The 22,611-nt window shown below is 40.2% G+C and overlaps 1 pseudogene; it reads left to right on the top strand.

Moving 5' to 3' along the window:
• The first annotated feature begins 20,916 nt into the window (after positions 1 to 20,916).
• On the top strand, positions 20,917 to 22,013 carry LOC102875447 (annotated as a pseudogene).
• Positions 22,014 to 22,611: the final 598 nt, after the last annotated feature.

Here is a 22,611-nt window from a genome sequence, read left to right as displayed (position 1 = left end):
GGTGCAACAATGAATGAATGGAATTCCAAAATCTCTGTAGATGTTCATTGAAATGAAAAATAAACTAAATTAAATTTAAAAAAAAATGTTGAACAAAAGACACAAACCTAGTAAATGATAAGTTATAACAGATAGCTATATAGATGCATATATGGATATACTGATAAATGATAAATAGTAAATATAAGTTATAAACAAATATGTAAATAAAGCATATTATATACATATATATATGTATGTTGTTGTTGTGTCCCATAGAGTCTGAACTAACCCATAGCTGACCCTCTGGTGGGTTTTCAGAGGCAATTAATCACATGGGAGGAGATTGCTAATTCTTCTCCCACAGAGCAGCAAGTGGCTTTGAACCACATGCCTTGGGGATTGCAGCGCAGCTTCTTGCCACTGGGCCACCATTATATATATGAATATGTAAAGAATATCTAAATAGTAAATAGATATTTAGATAAGTGATAAATAGTAAATAATACTATTGATAAATTATAAGTATATAGGTTCATGTAGCTAGAAACAGATTTACAAATAAATGATAGATGATTAATTATTACATTTGATAAATAGTATTCCTTTGAAAAAATCAAAACTTGAAAATGCATGTAAATTCTAGTTTTACTTTTTTGGGGTGGAAAAGTTAAAAAGAAGAAAGCACAAATAGCCCAGAAAAATATGCATTAAAATGGCCGGGATGAGAATTCAAATTGAATTGCCAAGAAAAACTAGAGATGCAAAGTTCAAGACATGTGGACACCAGGCAGTGGGTCCGAGGTCTACAAACCAGCCATGTGATTTTTCAGTCCTGGGTCCTATCAGTTATGGTGTCCTGCTATTTCTAGTGAATACCACCTATAAAAAGCTAACTACAGAACAGGCCGATTCACAGACCGTTAAAGCTGGAGTCTCTGGAATTATTTTGCTCCGCGACTGTAAAGATTAAGAAAGGTGCACTCAGCCTGCTACTTCCTTCTTTCCACCCTCCGTCCGACCTAGCCGCTCCCAGCGAGCAAACGCAAGCTGCGTCCATTCCCCACACCACTCAAGGAAAGTCCACAGCACAGCCTCGGCTTACTCCCGCTCTCCAGCCTCTCACCATTGTTCCCCAGCTGTTAGCTCTAGCTCTCCAATAATGATGGCAAAGGCCTCAAAACAAGAGCTGCTGCTTCCCCCTTCTCCTGAATTCCCTGTGGATGCATTAAGAGGCTGGTTTTTCTGTGGATTGGGGTCAGAAAAAAAAAAAATAATAAAAGAATCTCGACATTACAAAAGGCCTTACAATAGGATCTGTATTCTATAGGCTCTTTTGGTTTGCGAGAAGAAGGGAAATCAAATGGACTCCCCTCATTAACGGGGGGTTCATTGTGAGGAGGCAAGGACGCACTGGGCAGCTGCACACCCAGGCCTGCCCATGGAGGACTCATCATCGCTCGCCATTGTCCGCATAGACCTGGAGCTCCCTGGGCCCAGCAGCTGCTCCCCTTTAAAGTGGAGATAATAGTGTTACATTAGGAGTACACACCTCATTGGGTTGTTGTGAGGATTAACTAAGTAAGTGGATCCCTGTAAAGCGTTACAGGAGCATCTGGGGCGGAGTAAAGCCTGGAGGATGCTAGCTGCCTTTATTCATTGAGGGCTCTGCATCCTTGGCATCTTGGAGGTGCTCAACGTACTCTTTGTCCTTTCTGAGAAGTTGGCTTTCCCTCCTATCCTCACTCCCCTCCTCACCTCCCCCCTCACCCAAACTTCCTGCTCATTTCAATCCGTTAGTGACCATACTGAAGCAAATCAGCTCACTACCCTTCACATCAGAGAAGGTGTCAGTTGGTTGTCCTAGTGCCTCAGATGTCACGATAGCAAACAGTGGATTTAACATTTTATACTCCATTGAACAACGACAGTTTGATTTTCTCCACAACATTTGGCAAATCCTGACTTAACAAAATCACAGGCCTGTTCTGAAAGAACACTGCGGTGTGGTTTGAACACACTGTGGGGGAGTTGAGGGTTCGCAGTAGAATCGTGGCTGAAATTGCATAGACCACATATGTAACTCTTCACGAGGACTTGATGAACGGCAACCCCAGCTGAGGTTAAGGGTGTTTTACTGCTGACCAAAGAGATTCCCTTGGCCTGGAAGATGTTCCCTCAGCCTGGAGGGCTCTCCTGAACCTTAGTGCTAGAGGCAATGCATGTGAACCTTGTCAAAAGAGCTGTTCGAGCCTCATTAGTGAGAGGTGACTGCTTCCTGCTGAGGGCAAACCATCGCACTGCAGTAAAACGTACATCTACTAACAGAATGGATAGCTCAGATTTAGAACGACTTGACAGCACTTAACGACAACAGCAAGAGAGAGAGCGGTTGGCCTAGTGGACAGAAAGCCATGCTCCCAAGCCAAAGGTGGGTGACTCTACTCCGCAGCCCTCAGGTCTGCCTTTAATTATTTTTTGTGAAGCATTCTTCTAGGTCGTATAACCCTGGTATGTCCACTTGTTGTACAGAGGTAACTCATGGTTGCTGTGAAGCTGAACACTGTGACACTGATGAGTCAAATGTGATAATGGTTACCCATGGTGGACAGTGTTTGCTGGAGCTTCTCGATTAACACAAGCTTGGAAGCAGGAGTGGCATCCACTTCCACAATAGCTTGCTTCCGGAAACCCTATGTATGAACCTGAAGAAAGGACGAAAGTTAGACTGGTGTCTAGGACTTTGGTTCATAGGGTCGCTACAAGTCACCTACGACTCAACGGGACTTAACAACAACAACAACAGTTCCAGAGGAATCACAAGGAAATAGATGCTTGTCTCTGTCTGTAAGACTGGAGCTCTGGACTTGTACTGACTGCTCAGGATTAGACACAACACCTGAGCTGTAGACGCAGGGCCCCTCATTGAAAACATGAAGGCTTCCAAGGTGTCAACTGCAGAGCATTAATACAAGTTCATGCTGCTGGAGGGAGGCCAGGTGGCGTAGTAGGCTACGCACAAAAGGCTGGTAGTTTGAAACCACCAGTTGCTCTGGGATATGTTGTTATGTGTCGTTGAAACCGATTCGTAGCTGACTCACCAGTAGGTTTTCAGAAGCTGTGAATCACACAGAAGGAGCTGCTCCCACAGAGCAGCTGGTGAACTTGAACTATTTGCCTTTGGATTGGCAGGACAACTTCTTTACCATTAGACTGATTGAACTCCCTAACAGCCATACTAGGTCCTGCTTTTAAAACTTTGTCTTGCTGTTGTAGTGTACCGTCGAGTCTGAGCTGACCCATAGCTGACCCTCCAGCAGGTTTTCAGAGGCAGTTAATCACACAGGTGCTATAGCTCATCCTTCTCCCGCGGAGCAGCTGGTGGATTTGAACCACATGCCTTTGGGATTGCAGCACACCGTAGTATTTATGGTTAGCAGAACACACTGCAGCAGCCTTCCCTGTATTTTGAGCTGGACAGGTCTCAGATGCTTTCTTAAAAACACAGCCTTTCTCTTTGATCTTTCAAATTACTCAACCAGCTATTTCAGGACTTTTCTTGAGTACCCCTACTGTACATTAGAATTTCAAAGAAATCCTCTTCTTCTAGGAAAGAGTCATTCATTTTTGGGATATTTCCATTAAAATAATAAACACAATCTTCCCACTTGTTAAGAAGAACCTTGGCATAGACTTTTGTTTTGTTATTGTTGTTGTTGCCATTGGGTCAGACTAGTACACCCCTCCATCGGGTTTTCAGAGGCAGGAATCACACCGGATGAGATTACCTATCCTTATCCCACCGAGCAAATGGTTGATTTGAACCATGTACCTTTAGAATTGCAGCGCAACTTCTTACCACTCAGCTGACAGAGCTCTGACTTTTGTTTTACCGCCTGTTAACTAGTGTGCAGTGATAAGAACTCCTGGCCTTGTATCAGGAAAGATTAAAACAAGAAAAACATACAAAAACAAGCAAGCAGTAACTAGTCTCTAGCAGTGAATGGGCAAGAAAATCCTTACCTCAGTACTGCTAATTTGCTCTAATCACAGTCTTTCCTGTTTTCCCATTCTAATTTCTTGTTTACATGACATGTTGAAAACAATGGTTTTCTAGTATTTTCCTTACCTGAAATAGTACAGATTATGTTGTTCATTGAAAGGCCAAGACATACCCTACATAAGTAGCTTGGAATTCAACTGTTACAGGTAACCTCAAGTATTCTTCATAACTTTACCGTCTTAACTTTTTTTAAAATTTTCTATTAGTTTATTTACAAAATTCAAATACAAATTTAAACGAATTCTTCCCATTATCCTCCCTTAACTAACAATTCCTCTGTTAAACCATCTGAAGAGGTTTTTGAGCATCATGCATATGCTTTTGTGATTGTCTTGTTTCACTCAACATAGTGTCCTCCGTGTCCATCCATTATGCAGTGTTTCACACATCTTTCATTATTTTTCAGTGCTACATAATAGCCCAACGTTTGAATCATCTCGCTCAATTCACTGTTTGTTGTTGAGTATGTTCCAACTCACAGCAACTCTCTATTGTGTTTCTAAGGCTGTAAAGTTTAACAGGATACTACCTCTCTTTCTCTCAAAGGGCAGTTGATGGATTTGTACCTCTGGAAATGCAATCTTTTGGCTAGCAGCATAACACCCTATGGCCTAGGCCACCAGTGTTTTATTACTGACATTGTAAGTCTTCCTAAGAGTTCCTTTTGCTTTGAGTCTGAGGACATTTACACTTCTCCTATCTTCATGTTTTCTGTTTAGTATCTTGTAAAAGAAGAGAGAACTGGGGGTAAGGGTGGGGTGGGCGTGGAGAAAAGTGCAATAATGAATGAATGGAAATCCAAAGTCTTTGTAAATATTCATTGAAATAAAAAAAAAAAAGATTGAGTAACATCCTCGTAAGAGGTATGGACTCTTATCACTGTTAGTTGTGCAATCTTGGGTAAATTACGAATTTAGCTCAGTTTCTTCCTCTGTGAAACTGGGAATAAAAAGAGTAACTGCCTGGAAAACTGTGTGTTCATGTTGGTGCACTCTTCTATTGAGACAGGCATTGGGTCAAAACCTCAAATTGATTCAAAAAATAAGGCAATATACAATAAGTGTATGATTAGATATTGTTCTTGTTATGTGCTGTTGAATTGACCATGACTCATAGTAACCCTATGCACAATAGCTCTGAACCCTGCTCTATCCCGAGCCAACACCTACGCTCTTGACCCTAGTTACTGTGTCAATCCATCTCATCTGTGCATCTGTGGTCGTCTTCTCGCTGTCCCTCCATCCTTCCAAGCATGATATCCTTCTCCACGGACGGGTCCCTCCTGACCACATGCCCAAAATATGTGAGATGGAGCTTCAAAATTCTTGCCTCCAAGGAGCAGCTTGGTCTCACCCTCTCTAGGACAGAGTTGTTAGTTCCCTTGGCAGCCCATGGAATATTCAGTACTCTTCTCCAGCACCACAACTCGAAGGCATCAATTCTTCTTCTATCATCTCTGGTCATTGTCTAGCTCTCTGATGCATAACAGGTAATTGTAAAAAACATAGCCTGGGTCAGCAACTGCTAGTTTCTAGACTGGTATTGTTGGTCATTAGCATTCTGGAGAGGTCCTTGACAGTAGATTTTCTCAATGTAATTATTAATTGATTATATTAATCAAGTATAATTAATGTTATAAAACAAAATGTCAGTGACTGACAGAATGAAAATGCAACATGATTTGTAAGGTTTCACTTAAATAAAATTTTGAAAATTTAGATCATTATTTTGATTATAAATGAGGACCTGAAATGCTTGCTGCAGAAGGTCAAGGACTGCAGCCTTCAATATGGATTGAGGCTCAATGTCAAGAAGAGAAAGATTCTCACGACTGGACCAATTGGCAGCATCAGGATGGATGGTGAAGAGATTGAGATTGTTAACAGCTTTAGTTTGCTTGGCTCCACAGTCAACAGTCTTGGCACCAGCAGCCAGGAAATTAAAAATATGTGTTGTGATGGGAAAGTCTGCTGTTAGGGACATCTTCAGAGTACTGAAGAGCAATGGTGTCACTCTGGAGACTAAGGTGCACCTGATGCAGGTCATGGTCTTTGCCATTACTTGCTATGCATCAGAGAGCGGGGCAATGAGTAGGGAGAATAGGAGGAGAATTGATGCCTTTGAGCTGTGGTGTTGGCGAAGAGTATTGAATATACCATAGACTGCTAAGAAAACTAACAGGTTCATCCTTGAGAGGGTGAAACCAGGCTGCTCTTTGGAGGCCAGGATTGTGAAGCTTCGTCTGACATACTTTGGACATGTTGCAATGTCATGCTTGGGAGGGTGGAGAGACAGCACAGGAGGGGAAGACACTCTATGAGGTGGATTGATTCAGTGACTGGGGTAATGGGGGTTTGGTGTGTCAGAGACAATGAGGGTGAAACAGGACAGAGCAGGGTTTAGGGCTGTTGTACACTGGTTCGCTCTGAGTTGCAGGTGACTCAATGGCTCACAACAACAAAAACAACATAAATGAGGATAAATGTATACAGTCACAGAGATACACTGGCAGCTTTGTAATCTCTGTTCCTTATAAAATTTAATTGTTAAATATAAATTTTAAGAATTTAAGAATACTACAGCCTACTTTTTAGATGTACCAGAAGAATCATGCCTTTGAGTTGTGGTATTAGAGTGCTGAGTATGCCGTGGAGCAAACAAATACATCCTGGAAAAGACGCAGCCAAGGTGCTCCTTGGAGGGAAGGATCGTGGAGCTTCATCTCCATAGTTCAGGCATGTTGTTGGGAGGGCCAATCCTTGGAAAAGGATGTCTTGCTTTGAAAGGTGGAGAGTCAGCAAAGGAGGAGAAGACCCTCAACAGCTGTTGACACAGTGACTCTACTGGTGCGCTCGTGTATACCAGAGATAGCTCAGCTTCAGGCATCAGATCCGTTGTTCATAGGGCTGCTATGAATCAAAGTCGAATGTGTGTTGCTTAAGAAGCACCACCACCTGAAAGAGACATGGCTTGGGCTTTTTTCAATTTCTGTTGCGAATTCTGCTCAGAAGTGCCCAAGGCACTGGACATAAACAAGCTGATTTTCCTCTTCATTCCTATGAGTGACGGACAGGAAGACAAACACTACTATCCCCAAAGTTAGGGAGTCCTAGTGACCTACTCTATGGGAAGTTGTTTTGCTAACCCACAGGCCCAACCTCATTTAGAGAAATAGGGACAGTCTCCTCCTGTGTGATGAGTCAGTTCTGGACCGACTACAATGAAAAAGAGAGAACTCATGTGAAGTGTTGAAAGCTGGGATGAACAGCCTCAAGATCTCTTTCTGAAAAGTCCACCAATGAAAATCCTGTGGAGTACAGTTCTAGTCGTGGAGTGGTCATAACTGAAAGTCAACTCAAAGGCAAATTGTTTTAATACTGGTTTTTCATCGACTGAAGACTAGAAGGGGGTATTCATGTTATTCTGTAGTAAGGGAGCCTGAGAAGGTGGCATAGTATAGTCAGCCTGGGAGAAGGGATACTCAGCTCCAGTTCAATAACAAGCTGGTTTTCTATGTCAGCAATCTTGTCTGAAGAGTTTACACATCTTTTTCTCTATAAAGCAAAGTTAATAATACAATTCCTCCTTAAGCCAAGGGCCAGCTGGCAGTAGGTAGCGGCACACAGTATAATGCCTTACTTTTGTGTGTGTGTGTATATATATATATATATATATATATATATATATATATATATATATATATATATATATATATATATATATATATATATATATATATGCAGAGTAACAAAGCAGCCAAGGGAAAGGACCAAAAAATTTTCAAGGAAATCATCATCAAGAACTAAATACATGTGGCTTCAAGGCCAGGTGAAAATAGAAATGAGGTACAATACAGAAGTTCAATGTATGACTTTGAAAGAAAACAAGACATTGAGCTCATTGTGTTAACAGAATGCTACGCTGTGAGTTTCTTGTGTAAATAGATTTTTTTTGTTTGGTGCTAGATTTAAAAAGAATTTTAAATAAAACAAGCAGACATATTTCCTACTTGGGGTAGGGGGAGACCGTTCAGTTTCAAAATAGGCTATGGATGGAAGGGTGGCTTGAGAAGTGCCATTCATCACTAATCTTCATCAGCCTAGCTTCTTAGGTCCAATCACCAGGCTGCAAAGAAAACAGCCAACAGCAAATGAGAGCAGAGCTGCCATCAAGCACGTCAGCAGGGCCTCTGGGGCCTCCTGGAGGTACAAGGTGGGCTCAAACCTGCGCAGTCTCTGCTTTATTGAGAAAGAGAACTCATGCAACAAGTGTGTGTTCATTCTTTCGTATTCATTTTAAAGGAAGATGCATCCTTGTTATTTAGTAAGGGTCTTTAAAAAAAAAACCCAACCAAATAAACCTAAAAGAAAGTTTGCTTTCTTCTGGTAACTGCCCTTCAAATGTTTTGCTTGTTGCTCTTAGTTTGGTCTCTTTTTCTTTGTAAAAGATCACTTACTCTCTCTCCTTTCAAATGGTGTCCAGAGTGAAAAAGTAATTCATATCTAAATGTCTACATTGTCTTTCCTTTACTATTCAAGTTGGAGGTGGCCATTCAAGACATTCAGAGGCAAGCCTACTTTTTTATAAGAAAAGTAGAACAAATCTTCCAAAACTGTACACCTGCCGTTTGAGAAAAGTGTTTGGCAGTGGGATGGGGGTGGGAGTTGGAACGGGGTGAGGGGAGGGGGAACCAAACAAACAAAATGACAAAACATAAAAAACCTTGACAAAACTTTTTTCTCTCTCCCAGAATCAGCTCTCTTTTAGTGTTAGGATGGGATGGGGCAGCTCAGATTCAGACTCGGTTTCCATGGTGACCGACCTAGGGGCCTGTGGACTCTGGGAGGGAGGCGTGTGTGGCAATTATATAAGCTGAAGTGCTGCTGAATATCCCCAGAAAAGCAGGACTGCCACAGTGTAGTTTCTCAGAAACCTCTATTCTAAAATTCATATATCATAGTGCCCTCTTTTATATGGAAAGTCATTGTTTCAGTATTGGTGTATTCGTATTCTAAGACGGAATGGAAAGAATAATGGGCTATATTCTGAACAAGGGTATGTCAAATTATCTGAGTTCTTTACTACTGAATGTATTTGTAGCAACTCTACTTTTTTTTTAATGAGTGGGCAATTAAATGGTAAATTATTTATTGTTTTTAATAAAAAGCCATGGATGACTTGTTGTGTGACTTCCTGTCAGAACCAACCCTTAGCTGACTCTCCAACAGGTTTTCAGAGGCAGTTAATCACACAGGAGGAGATTGCTCATCCTTCTCCCACGGAGCAGCTGGGGGCTTCAAACTGCATGCCTTCGGGTTTGCGGCACAGCTTCTTGCCACTAGGCCACCAGAGCTCCCTACTTAGCTCTTTATTATTCTCATATGTTGTTGGTGGTGGTTCCTGCCTTCCGGTCAAGCATGACTCATAGCAACCCCATGAAAAAAAAGCCTGAAGTCCCTCCACAACCATCAACATCTATAAAAGTTCACAGGGTGTCCGGAGGCAAGCTATTTAGGAAGTGGATGCCACTCCTGCTTCCAAATTTTAAATATACACACACATTTTTATACACACACATGTATATGTATACATAAATATAAGCAGGTAATTGATTAGAAAAAGAAATCAATGTGAGTTTTAACTAAAAAAAGCAAGTTGTATTAGTTAATCACAAAATAAACGCCATAAATGCATATTTCACAAATTTTTTTCACATAAAATGTTCTTGTTCTTTTTCACGTGTAACCATTTCACATTATCATATGCAGGTCAAGGAGTATGCTTGCAGAAAATACATCATCACTTGACACACGGGAAATTTGTTTCTAGTAATAGTTAAGTGTTCTTCATTCAAAAAGTAGTTTTGGATGATGAAACTAGATATTTGACCTTGGGCAAGTCTTTCTTTGCCTCCTCAGATTTTCAATTTACTCATCTGTAAATTTGCGCCCATGACCTGGGAACAGTAAAATAAAAGTTTAAACTGGAAGCTAGAGAATTCTCTTTCTAGAACTTGCAAGATAAAATTGGCTGTGTACTTACACCAGTGGAGCTGTAATTTTACTCTGAAGTAAAGGAACTGCTGTCTCTTCAGTGCTATTTATCTTTTTGACAGTGTCCATGCTAATGTAGGTGCTGTGTTCCTGTTTAGCAAATTTTAAAAGTGAGTAGCCAATAGGTTACATATTTGAACCTGTCTGATTCCAAGCATAATTGTACTTTTTATTACATAACAGTACTCAGGCACTAGTGAAAAACCTTCAGCTCCCTATACAGATAAACCAGATATATTATGTTTGTGAAAAGACATGATGTTGTGGTTGTTGTTACATGCTATCAAGTCAGAACCTATTCATAAGTAATCCTCCAGCAGGTTTTCAGAGGCTGTAAATCACCGGTGCCCATCTTTCTCCTTCAGTAGCTGGTGGATTTAAACTGACTGACTTTGGGTTGGTAGTGCAAATCATTTCCCAGCAGGGTAGCAGGAAAGTCATTACCCATTATCAGAGCTCCTAAGACATGATTATACTGCATTTCAAAATCTCCTACAGGTTAAAACATACTCGCTACTTGAAAAATAAATATTTTATTGTTTTTGTGTACTATCAAGTCAGAACTTATCCATAGCTGGCCCTCCAGCCAGTTTTCAGAGGCAGTAAATCCCATAGGAGGAGATTGTCCATCTTTCTCACATGGAGAAGCTGGTGGATTTGAACCACTGGCCTTTCGGGTTTGCAGTATAATTCCTTCCACTAAACCATCAGAGCTCCCTTTAAATCATTAGACAATCCGAAAATCAAAGTGACCAAAATTTATACTGATCTGTCATGAAACAGGGACTCCCAGATTCACCCAAAGACAATTTTACTTTCAAGTCAGAACCAAACCATAGCTGACCTTTCCGTGGGTTCTCAGTGGCAGTTAATTCCAGACAAGGAGATGGATCTTTCTCCCATTGAGCAGCTGGTAGATTAGAACTCTCTGCCTTTGAGATTGCAGCACAGTTTACCCAAAGGCAAAGGGAGGTAGAAAGTGGTGGCTACTTAGTGTAAAAATAATGCAAAGAATCCAGTTTGGATTTTCTCTCCTTGCTCATTAGCGCCCCTTATGTCTAGGCATGTGCAAGTGATTAATTTTGTTATGAGCAGCCAGGAAATCAAAAGATGAATTGCATTGGGAAGTCTTCTGTCAGGGACCTCTCCAGAGTACTAAAGAGCAACGATGTCAGTCCGGAGACTAAGGTACGCCTGATCCAGGTGATGGTCTTCGCAGTTACTTACTATACATCAGAAAGCTGGGCAAAGACTAGGTATAAGAGAAGGAGAATTGATGCTGTGGTGCTGGAGAAGAGTATCGGATGTAAAATAGACTGCCAGAAGAACAAACAGGTTTGTCCTGGAGAGAGTGAAGCCAGGCTGCTCCTTGAAGGCAAGTATTCTGAAGCTTCATCTGACATACTTTGGGCATGTTGCAAGGGAGGGACTAGTCCTTGAAGAGGGACATCATGCTTGGGAGGGTGGAGGAACAGCACAAGAGAGGAAGACCCTCAATGAGACCGATTGACTCAGTGACAGGTAGTAGGTATAGGTGTGTCAGATACAATAAGGCTGGCTCAGGAAAGAGCAGGGTTCAGAGCTGTTGTATGTAGGGTCCTTATGAATCCCAAGTGACTCAATAACATGTAACAACAATAACAGGTCTGACTAATTAAATTTGGAAAAAAATTAAATGCTGGTAAAAATAACCCTTGTAATGAGCACTTAAAATGATAGATATGACGTATTTCTGGATTTCTGTATTAACCTGAGTGTTTTTCCTGCTCCTCTGCTGAGAGTGCTTTCTCTCCCCCTGGATTTGGAGATGTGGCTGATAATGATGTTACAGCCAGGCATTCACATTTCATCATTAAGCCCTCCTTTCCAGACAGACATACATGTTCTTCTATTCAGTAGTTTTTCTGTTCTCTTCTTAGATAATGAACTCTAAACACTTTATAATTCAATGGATACAATTCTGCCTCTTTATCTTGGGGACACTTTGCTTTTTTCAATTCCCAATTTTGTACCCTGGCTCATTTTACTATTGGAACGTGTGGTCTAATGAATTATTTCAGTTACAGAATTTATTTCCAATTATGTGTGTTCATTTGCAACCATTATCCCATCTGCATTTAGTTTGAATGAGTGTACCCATCCTGACCCAATTCAATAAGAAAATAATTAGGCCTCTTCAAACTCATAGATGTGTCTTTACTATAGAAAGAGACCATCAAGAATGCAAATGCGAGTTTTCCTGCCTTATGGAGCACAGGGGGTAGACACCCATCTCTTTGCAGGATCAAATCAGCCTCTCTCTGCTTTGAGAGCCTTATGAAAGATATTGGTATTCTTCACTATTGGAGGGGGAAAATGCACAGGACTGGATCATTTGTTATATGTTAATTGCTGAGTGGTTTCATGCTCTATTATTCCCTCCCTTCTGTTATAAGAATATGGTCAAACCTCTTGAGATTGTGTATGGTGTCCTCCGGGCTCACAGATCATAACCTGCCTTCTTTTCATTCCAAGATTCCCAAGAAGTTTTCTCCTGAGAGACCTGGGGATGAAACATATGGTGGCTTAGTGCAAGGAATTGTGCTGCCAAGACAAAACTTCATGGTTCGTATCCAGAGCTGCCTCACAGGAGAAAGATGGGCAATCTCTGGCCATGCAATTTACTCCCTCTGAAAACCCACTGGAGGGTCAGCTATGGGTTGGCTCTGAATCAAAGATGCACAACAACAACAGAAGGATGGAGTTGGGAAAATATCAGCAACAACTGACATGAACTTCCTGTCCTCAAGACAGAATAGGGCTTCACATCAAATTGACTTTGATCTCCAGTTCATGAAATAATCTGAAGAGTCCTGTTGTCACAACTGTTAAATGTTCAGCTGCTGCTAAACCAGAAGGGCAAAGCTCCATGGGGGGAAAAAATTACAAACTGCTCGTATAAAGATTTTAATGTAGGAAACCATATAGGAAATTCACCTCTTTCTTATAGGCAATTTGACAGCACTTAACCTATAAAAAATAACAACATATATGAACATTGTAAGTAAGACCATATAATAAACCCACTTTTTTTTATACCTATGAAGTATAGATGTCAATTCACATCTCTCTGTACTTTTACTCTATGGAGCTCTGGTGGCTTGGTGTGTAAAGATTTTAGTTGCCAACCCAAAGGTAGGCAGTTCAAATCTACCAACTGCTCCCTGAGAGAGAGATGAGTAATAGCCTCCCCGGCAATTTACAGCTGTGTAAACCCACTCTGGTAGCTTTGTTGTTGTTGTTATGTGCCATCAAGTCATCTGTGACTCATAGCAACCCTATGTACAATAGCCCTAAACCCTGCTCTATCCTATGCCAATGTTATTTTCTCTGACACGCCTACCCTCATAAACACTGTCACTGAATAAATCCATCTCATCAAGTGTCTTCCTTTCTTGTGCTGTCCCTCCACACTTCCAAACATGTTGTCCCTCATGTCCCTCTCCAAGGACTGGTTCTGCCTTGCAACTTGTCCAAAGTATGTCAGCTGAAGCTTTAGAATTTTTGCCTCCAAGGAGTAGCCTGGTCTTACCCTCTCTAGGACAAAAATTTTGGTAGCCTAGTGGTAAGGAATTGTGTTGTGCCGCTACCTCAAAGGCAGATGGTTTGAATCCATGAGTAACCCACTGGGAAGTCAACTATGAGTCAACAGTACACAACAACAGCAACATACACACACTCACGCACCCATAGTGCTTCTGAAGACTCGTGACTTCTCATCCTTCTCCTTCAGACAACCCCACCACTTATGGTCAATAGTTGTTGTTGTTATTAACTGCTGTCAAGTCATAGACAACTCATAGTGACCCTAGGAATGAAAGACTTGAATATTTGTATAACTTTAGTCATTTCTCCAAGTTCATAGATTTTCTAGAGACAAGCTATTTCAGAAGTGGATGCCACTTCTGCTTCCAAGGTTGTTTTAATCGAGGAGCTCCACCAAACACTGTTCATCATGGGTAACCATTATCGCATTTGACACATCAGTGTCACAGTGTAACACAGGTAACTACGAGTTACCGCTGTACAACAAATGGACAGGCCTGGGCTATACCACTTAGAAGAATGTTTGGAAGTCCCGGTGATCTGCTTCCCAAAAAGCAGCCTCTGAAGACCCTGTAGACCACAGCTCCACCCTGACACACATCAACTTACTCTTGGAGTCAACTGAGAAACAACTAGCTGGTCTCTTGAGTTTTAACAAAAAATAATTCAGGTATTCTTCACCAAAACACAATAAGGGTTGAAGGGTTCAATAATTTTGTCAGGGTCACAAAAACTGCATAAGTGGAGTTAGAATTTTAATCCGAACACTCAGAACGGCAGTCAGTTTGAGCCACTGAATCTAACCCCCCTGTGACTCTCTATTGGGTTTCTGAGGCTATACAGCTTAATGGGAGAGAGCTTGTCTCTGGAAAATCTATGAACTTTGAAAAATGACAAAAGTTATACAAATGTTCAAGTCTTTCATTCCTAGGGTCACTATGAGTTGTTTATGACTTGACTGCAGTTAACAACAACAACTATTGACCATCAGTGGTCCATCTTTTTCCTGAAGGATTCATTAGAGACCCAAACATATCCCCAGAGTTCCTTAATACAGGAGCTGTCTGTTCTCACTTCACAAACACAGTGGTTCTGGATGCTATTCTCCAAAGCCCAGTTTAACACAGACTGAACCCAATGTGCTAAACCCAGCAAAGATTATTAGTATGTCACAGGATCAGGCCGTGTATCCTTGTGTTATACATTGGGTCACTGAGGGTTGGAGTTGACTCAACATGCTATTAACTGGCTCTGAAACCCACTGGAGTGTCATCTATGGGTCGACTTCAACTCAGCATTATACACAACAACAATAATAACAACAACAACAACATTCTAATTGTGAAGGGAGCTCTGGTGGTCTAGTGGTAAGAGGTTGTGTTGTTAACTAAAAACAAGCTGTTTGAATCCACCAGCTACTCCACCAGATGGACAATCTCCTCTCAGTAATTTATAGCCTCTGAAAACTGGCTGCAGGGTCAGCTAAGAGTTTATTCCAACTCAATGGTATTATGTGTTGGATTGTTAACTAAAAAGATTCTTGTTCAAATCCACCTGACAATGTAGAAGAAAAAGATATTTTCCTTCCATTAAGATTTATAGCTTTGGAAAACTGATAATCACCATGAGTTAAAATGAAGTTTACTACAGTGTTTTGGTTTTATTCTTACTGTGTAGTGGGGCCCTCAGTGGATACCTCTGTAAAAGAACTTCTCAGAACAAGACTATGGGAGTCTTCTGTGACTCCCTCAGATTATGTTTTTTCTCCCAGTTCTTCCTTGGTATTGCTGTGGGTTATTGAGGTGGGACTGGCAAATAGCTGACCTTCCAGAAGGTTTTCAAAGATGGTAAATACCCTTCCTGCTACTTTTCCATATGTCTGCCTTCCTCAACAAGGCTAATAGCCTTCTATTGACTTCTGACATTTATGTATCTAGCAGGGTAGCCAGGCCCCACGTGGGGAACCATTCATATTGTATTCATTGTAAATGGTGTCCCCTGGAGCTATGCTGTGCTCTGGTCACACCCAAACTAAAGCATGGCTGCAATGATGACAATGATACATGTCTTTAATAATGCAAGGATAGTAAGCATGGAATCTTATTTGAAAAGTGACAGAAATAAGTCAAGTATGTGCCACATTTTAAAATATTTTGACAGCCAGTATAAAACTTTTAGATAGCTCTGGTGGCCTAGGACATAGAGGATTGTGCAGCTAAACTGAAGGCTGCACTGGGAAAATGGGCAATCTCCTTCAGAAAATTTGCAAACCTGCTAGAGGGTCAGCTATGAGTTGGTTCCAACTTGATGGCAATAAGAGAGAGATTAGACGTTTTTCCTAATTCTTCTACAATAGCATTTAATTCCTTCTGTAAAATCCTTGGAATTTAGCAGTATTCCAAAGGTAATATCCATCCAGTAATCAAGTGGGTTATAGATTTTCTAAGATGTTCTTTATAGGATTGAATTAAGAATTTAATACTGGAAAGAAAAACATCATTCAGAATAAATATATCTTGCCTTTTCCTACTTTGTATAAATTGAGATCTTTCAAAGTCAAAGCTAGTAACAAAATATTGTTAAGGCTAATACACAGGCTATATACCAGTCATTTACAACAGTCCCCAAAGAGTTAGAAATACTATTTGGGGTTTTTCCTCCATTTGCTATTAATGTGTCACAGGGATAAGGAATGACTATTAACAAAATAGTCTCAAATCAAGTCAGACTTGAGAGACAGTTTAAGGTGAAGACTATGAAGTGTTGAAATACTAAAGTATCAATCAAACTTTTGCCTTTATAATAGGATACAATCTCAGATGTACTAATTTAAAATGTATGATAATTTCATTAGCTGCACGGATGCTTACCTTAATGCAGTCTTGATGAAGAAAGAATAGTTTGTTAATTAATAATGTCAAAACATGGAAGTGTTTAGAACATTGTTTTTAAGCATTATTTGTTGTTTTCAAGTACCATTTGCTCACAGGCCACTAATTAAATTTTTAATTCATTTCCTTCCTTAGGTCTACACAACTTCTAATAATGTTTTACTAGTCATCACTAATATCTTTCTAATTATATGAAATTATATAAATGTGTCTATGTACAATGTAATATAATTAATAATGTTAAGGTAATTAAACCTCATCTATTTGTATAAATTACATGTTATTTTTTAATTTACTCAAAAGTATTTAATAGATACTCTAAATTCATATACCCAGCCATATATGAAACTATCAGCTTTACAAAGAAAATAAATTAATAAAACTTTCTTACAATAATGTTGAAAATCTGTAAGAATTCTGGTTTGTTTCTTTTATTTTTTAACTAAGCTACACAACCTTATTCATCTGCATTAAACTCACACCAAATAATTATCCAACCTACTTAGTGAAATAAGGTCTCTTTTCCACTTTTATGAAAATCTTCACATCTTCAGAGCTCTCACACTCACTCACATTACAGTTGAATCAAAACCAACTCAGAACTGAGCCACCATTGGGTTTCTAAGACTATAATAAACTGCATGGAAGGAAGCTGCCCATCTTTTTTCCTATGGAAGCTGGTGGATTTGAACCAGCAGACGGAATAACTTTGGAGTTAGCAGTGCAACTCCCTATGGACGATGCTACCAGAGTTCCCCTTACATGCATACACTGTCATAATTAATGTTGATTATCAAAATGTCCATGTTGATTTCTCATAATAAAATGATAAGTAATGGTAATTATTATAATAAGCAGTTGCACTGAAGACAATTTAAATAAATAAAGTATGGCTTTTTTAAGTTATTCTATCTTAAAAGTTATAGAAAATCGATAGATTTTTTTTCCAATTTCTTTCTTGAACCTCTGACAACTCTTCTTAGAAGAATCTCTGAGACCCTCCTTCCTCCCCCTTTTTCTAGAATCAATATTTTTTTATGATTCAGCTAAGCTGTCACTGAGTTTGCTGATATGCTCTGAGTATACTCAATGCATAACTAGGGTTTCCCTTGAGACTCACATGAACTCTTTCCCCTCCCCACATTTGCCTTTTGTATAATTTCAACTGTTGCCATGGATTCAACCATAGCAACAATTCCCAAATCAATAACTGTCTGATTTCTCACAAGTAGCTCGATCCAATAGCTCAGTTTGTTTTTATGATAGTTTTTGATAGATGCAAAATTGGAATAACCCTAGATTTAAATATCCAAACACCAGGTTAATTGCAGCATGAATTTTTGTTTTAATTTGTATTTGTTTGCATATGCCTTTGCTTTTCTCAGTAAGCACTATTTGGTCAATAAGTTTTAAATAATGTGATTTTTGCAAGTTTGTCAGCATTTCACATATGAATAAATTCACAAAAACTAGGATTATCTTCTGGTTCTAGACGACAGACAGACACTTCTGCCTTGACTATCCAGAAAACACAGAAAGTATGTGTACTTTTCAAATGTATCATGACAGGGAAGACTAGGCAGGGACCTTTACAGGACTCAAAGAAAAAGAAAACAAAAACAAAGAAGCAAACATGCAAATTCAATTAAATATAAGGAGGAAAGGACTAAAATATAAAGGTAAAATGAATGACTATAGGTGTTTTCTGGAGATTTCTGATTTCTGGACTAGATGGAGTAAGTGCATTCTATTTTTACTTCTACTGCTAATTGAAACAACAACAAAACCCATAAAGATAGAAAAATACCAGGTGACTCTGAAAGGGAAAGGGTAATAAGTGGAATTACTAGGTTCTTTGGAACAGAGGTAGCAATCTAACAGTGAGTTGTTCAAGTTTGCTCCTGCCTCCTAAATACCCCAGTGCAGATGCTAGAGAAAGTGACATCAGAAACCCCCAAAATCATGGAAGAAAATGACAGTTGAAAAGAGCTAGAAATTGTCAACCATTTCATCTTACTTGGATCCACAATCAGCATCCCTGGTAGCAGCAATCAGGTAATCAAAAGACAAGTGGTACTGAGAAAATCTGCGGTCATGGACCGCCAAAAGAACAAATAATCTCCCTTGGAGGAAGTGCAACCAGAAGTCTCCTTAGAGGCAAGGATGGTGAAACTTCATCTCATGTAATTTGGGCATGTTGTCAAGAGGGGTCAGTCCTTGGAGAAAAATACATTATGCTGAGATAGGTACAGTGTCAGAAAAAAGAGAGAAAGACCCTAAACAAGATGGATTGACACTAGGACTGTAACAATAGGGTACAGCACAGTGGAGGTCATGAGGATAGTGCAGGAAAGGCCAAGGTTCAGACTGTTCATAGGATCATTAAGAGTTGCTACCTGATAGCATCTAACAACAGCAATACTGATGTAGAAATTTTACAGTGTCTATGACTAATGGATGTATAAACCTAGATGGGTGATAAGATTGCAAGGGACTTAATATACACACATGAATATTAGTAACACTGAGGAAAGAGAAATAAAACAAGAATCATTGTCAGACTGTGATCTAATATGTTATAACTTTTGCATATCGGTAAAATGAAAAAGGGATCTCTGTAGTGTTTTTTACAGTTAGATGTGAATTTACAATTATGCTAACTAAAACATCAGTTACAAACTGAGACTCAAAATTGCACATCCCTATTTATTACAGCATTATTTACCACAACAAAGAGTTGGGAACAACCCAAGTGTCCACCAACAGACAAACGGATAAAAAAACTAGATTCACAGAAAAGAAGTACTATGCATCCATGAAAAAAATTAAGCTTTTGTGAAATAAGGCACAACATGAATGAATCTAGAACAAATGAAGATGAGTGAAATAAATCAGTCACCCAAAGACAATTATGTTATTATCACTATTATACAAAATTAAAGAAACTGACATTCTTGGGTGGTAACCACGGATGAGAAGGAAAGTAGGAGGGAGTAAAAATTCCTAAACACATTCATTTTTAAAAACTGTGCATCTTCTAACACAGAGTTTAGAGAGAAAATGAATAACTCAAATTTTATCCTTTAGCTACAGTTGCCAGTAAATTTTGATGAAAAGCTTTCACTAAATCACAGTCCTACCAAAAGCAATCTACATATTCCATGCAATCCCGATACAGAGAATTTTTTCAAGGAGATAAAAAGGCAATTGCCAAGAGGAAAGAGATCCCAAATAAGAAAAGCACATCTGAAAAACAAAATCAACTGAGAAGCATAGCACTCCCTGACATCAAAACCTACTACACAGCAGTAGTGACCAAAACAGCATGCATGGTACTGGTACAATAAACCAATAAACTGGCACATAAACCAATGGAACAGAACTGAGAACTCAGAAATGGACATATTTATCTATGGTCAACTGATATTTGACAAGGAAATAAAATCTATAAAATTGGAAAATAACAACTTATTCAAAAATAGTCCTGGCAAAACTGGACCTATAGAAAACTGAAACAGAACCATCTCTCACACCACATACAAAAATCAACTCATAGTGGATCAGAAACCTTGGAGTAAAGCCCCAAACCATCAAGTTCATAAGAGACAAACTTATGAACAGATCAACTTAGAAGGCCTAACCTATGATACAAAGAAGCTGACAAAAACAGCCAGAAATGCACAATCTGGAGAGGATAAAACTGAGGTAGTTCGACATTTCCTCAAAAAGCTGAACATAGAAACTTCTTATGACCCCTCTATTCCATTACTAGGAATATGCCCCAAGGAAACTAGAACCAAGACACAAACAGACATTTGTACATCAGTGTTCATAGCAGTGTTATTCACCATCACAAAAACATGGAAATAGCTCAAATACCCAACCGTAACCAAATGGATTGAGAAACTGCAGTACATTCACATGATGGAATACTATGCTGCACTCAGGTGACAAGTTAAAAAAATACTACATAACTTGGGACAGACTGGAGAGCAGTATGCTGAGTGAACTAACTCAGTCTCATAAAGACAAATACTGAATAAGACCATTATTATTGAAATAGAAGACTAACTAGTAAAATGTGTATAGGGATCAAACGTGGGGGGAAGAGGTGAAACAAGACGGGGTGCGGATGGGGAAGGGGGAAATCGCAAGGTCACACAATTTAGTAGGTGGAGGCAGCAGGTAAAGGAAATAGGAAAGATCCTCTAAAAATGGCCTTTAAAAATGGGGTAATGGGTCCCGGCGTGAGGAGCCCGCAGGTTCTCGCACTCCGGCCGGTGACCCGTCCCCTTCATCGTTGCTGCAGAGCGGGGTCGCTCGCGGCACGCCTCTCAGGACCAAAATGAGTCTCTTTGGAACAACATGGGGCTTTGCAACTGGTGGGACCAGAATGTTTGGCAGCACAACCACAGACAATCACAACCCTATGAAGGACATTGAAGTCACATCTTCTCCTGATGACAGCATTGGCTGCCTGTCTTTTAGCCCACCCACTTTGCCAGGGAACTTTCTGATTGCAGGATCTTGGGCTAATGATATTCGCTGTTGGGAGGTTCATGACAGTGGACAGACAATCCCGAAAGCTCAGCAGATGCACACAGGGCCAGTTCTTGATGTCTGCTGGAGCGATGATGGGAGCAAAGTATTTACAGCATCTTGTGACAAAACAGCCAAAATGTGGGACCTCAACAGCAACCAGGCAATACAGATCGCTCAGCATGATGCTCCTGTTAAAACCATACATTGGATCAAAGCACCAAATTACAGCTGCGTGATGACTGGGAGCTGGGACAAGACGCTCAAGTTTTGGGACACGTGGTCATCAAATCCTATGATGGTTTTGCAGCTCCCAGAAAGATGTTACTGTTGCAGACGTGATTTACCCCCTGGCTGTGGTGGCGACAGCGGAGAGGGGGCTGATCGTCTACCAGCTGGAGAACCAGCCGTCTGAGTTCCAGAGGATATAGTCACCACTGAAGCACCAGCATCGGTGTGTGGCTATTTTCAAAGACAAACAGAACAAGCCAACCAGCTTTGCCCTGGGGAGTAGTTGCTGTCCACTACATCAACCCCCCAAATCCTGCCAAAGATAACTTTACCTTCAAATGCCACTGATCCATTGGAACCAATACTTCAGCACCTCAGGATATCTATGCGGTCAATAGCATCACATTCCATCCTGTCCACGGCGCTCTGGCTACAGTGGGGCCTGACGGCAGGTTCAGCTTTTGGGACAAAGATGCCAGAACAAAACTAAAGATGTCGGAACAGTTAGACCAGCCCATATCAGCCTGCTGCTTCAATCACAATGGAAACATATTTGCCTACGCATCCAGCTACGACTGGTCCAAGGGACATGAATTCTGCAACCCCCAGAAGAAGAACTACATTTTCCTGTGGAATGCCGCTGAGGAGCTGAAGCCCTGGAAAAAGAAGTAGCGACCTGTGCTTTCAGGCGGGCAGCCTGTGCCGCTCTCTCCATGTGGCTTGTGGTCTCGACTCCTGGGCCTTGAGCCTCTATGGACTTCACCCCTGGAGGGAGCAGGGCGCTGGCTCGGCCACCCCTGGCAGCTCACCGTCTCCATTCCACTGTCTAGGACGAGTTGCCTCCACAACTTTCAGGGTTTGAAGTGGGTGTCAGTGCTTCATTCATCAATGTATGTGTTTGAGAGGGTTGGAAAACATCCTTCGAACCCTGTACTGTGTTTTGTAATAAAATATTTTGAAGACAGAAAAAAAAATGGGGTAATGGTGGACATAGTTCAATGGTGATTAAGTTTGCAAAACACAACCTGTGGAAATGACTGTATGAAACAATGAATGTCAATGAAGGAAAAGGTAGGGGGAATCTGCATAATAAAAGAAAAAAGTTTTCACTGTTCAGAAACATGAAATTTTTTATTGTTTCTGAAAAGCCATCATTGATTTAAATGTAAAATATAAATAATATAAAATGTTTGGAAGAAAATCTTCTTGACATAGTAAGTTAGATGAAACATCCTTGCAAATGGTACCAAAAGTTTGATTCTAAAGTCAA

This window comes from Elephantulus edwardii, unplaced genomic scaffold, assembly GCF_000299155.1.
Source record: "Elephantulus edwardii isolate Elephantulus edwardi_28Jun2011 unplaced genomic scaffold, EleEdw1.0 scaffold00007, whole genome shotgun sequence".
Classification (NCBI taxonomy): Eukaryota; Metazoa; Chordata; class Mammalia; order Macroscelidea; family Macroscelididae; genus Elephantulus; species Elephantulus edwardii.
The sequence above is the reverse complement of the archived record's forward strand: the minus strand, read 5'-3'. Positions and strand labels throughout refer to the sequence as shown.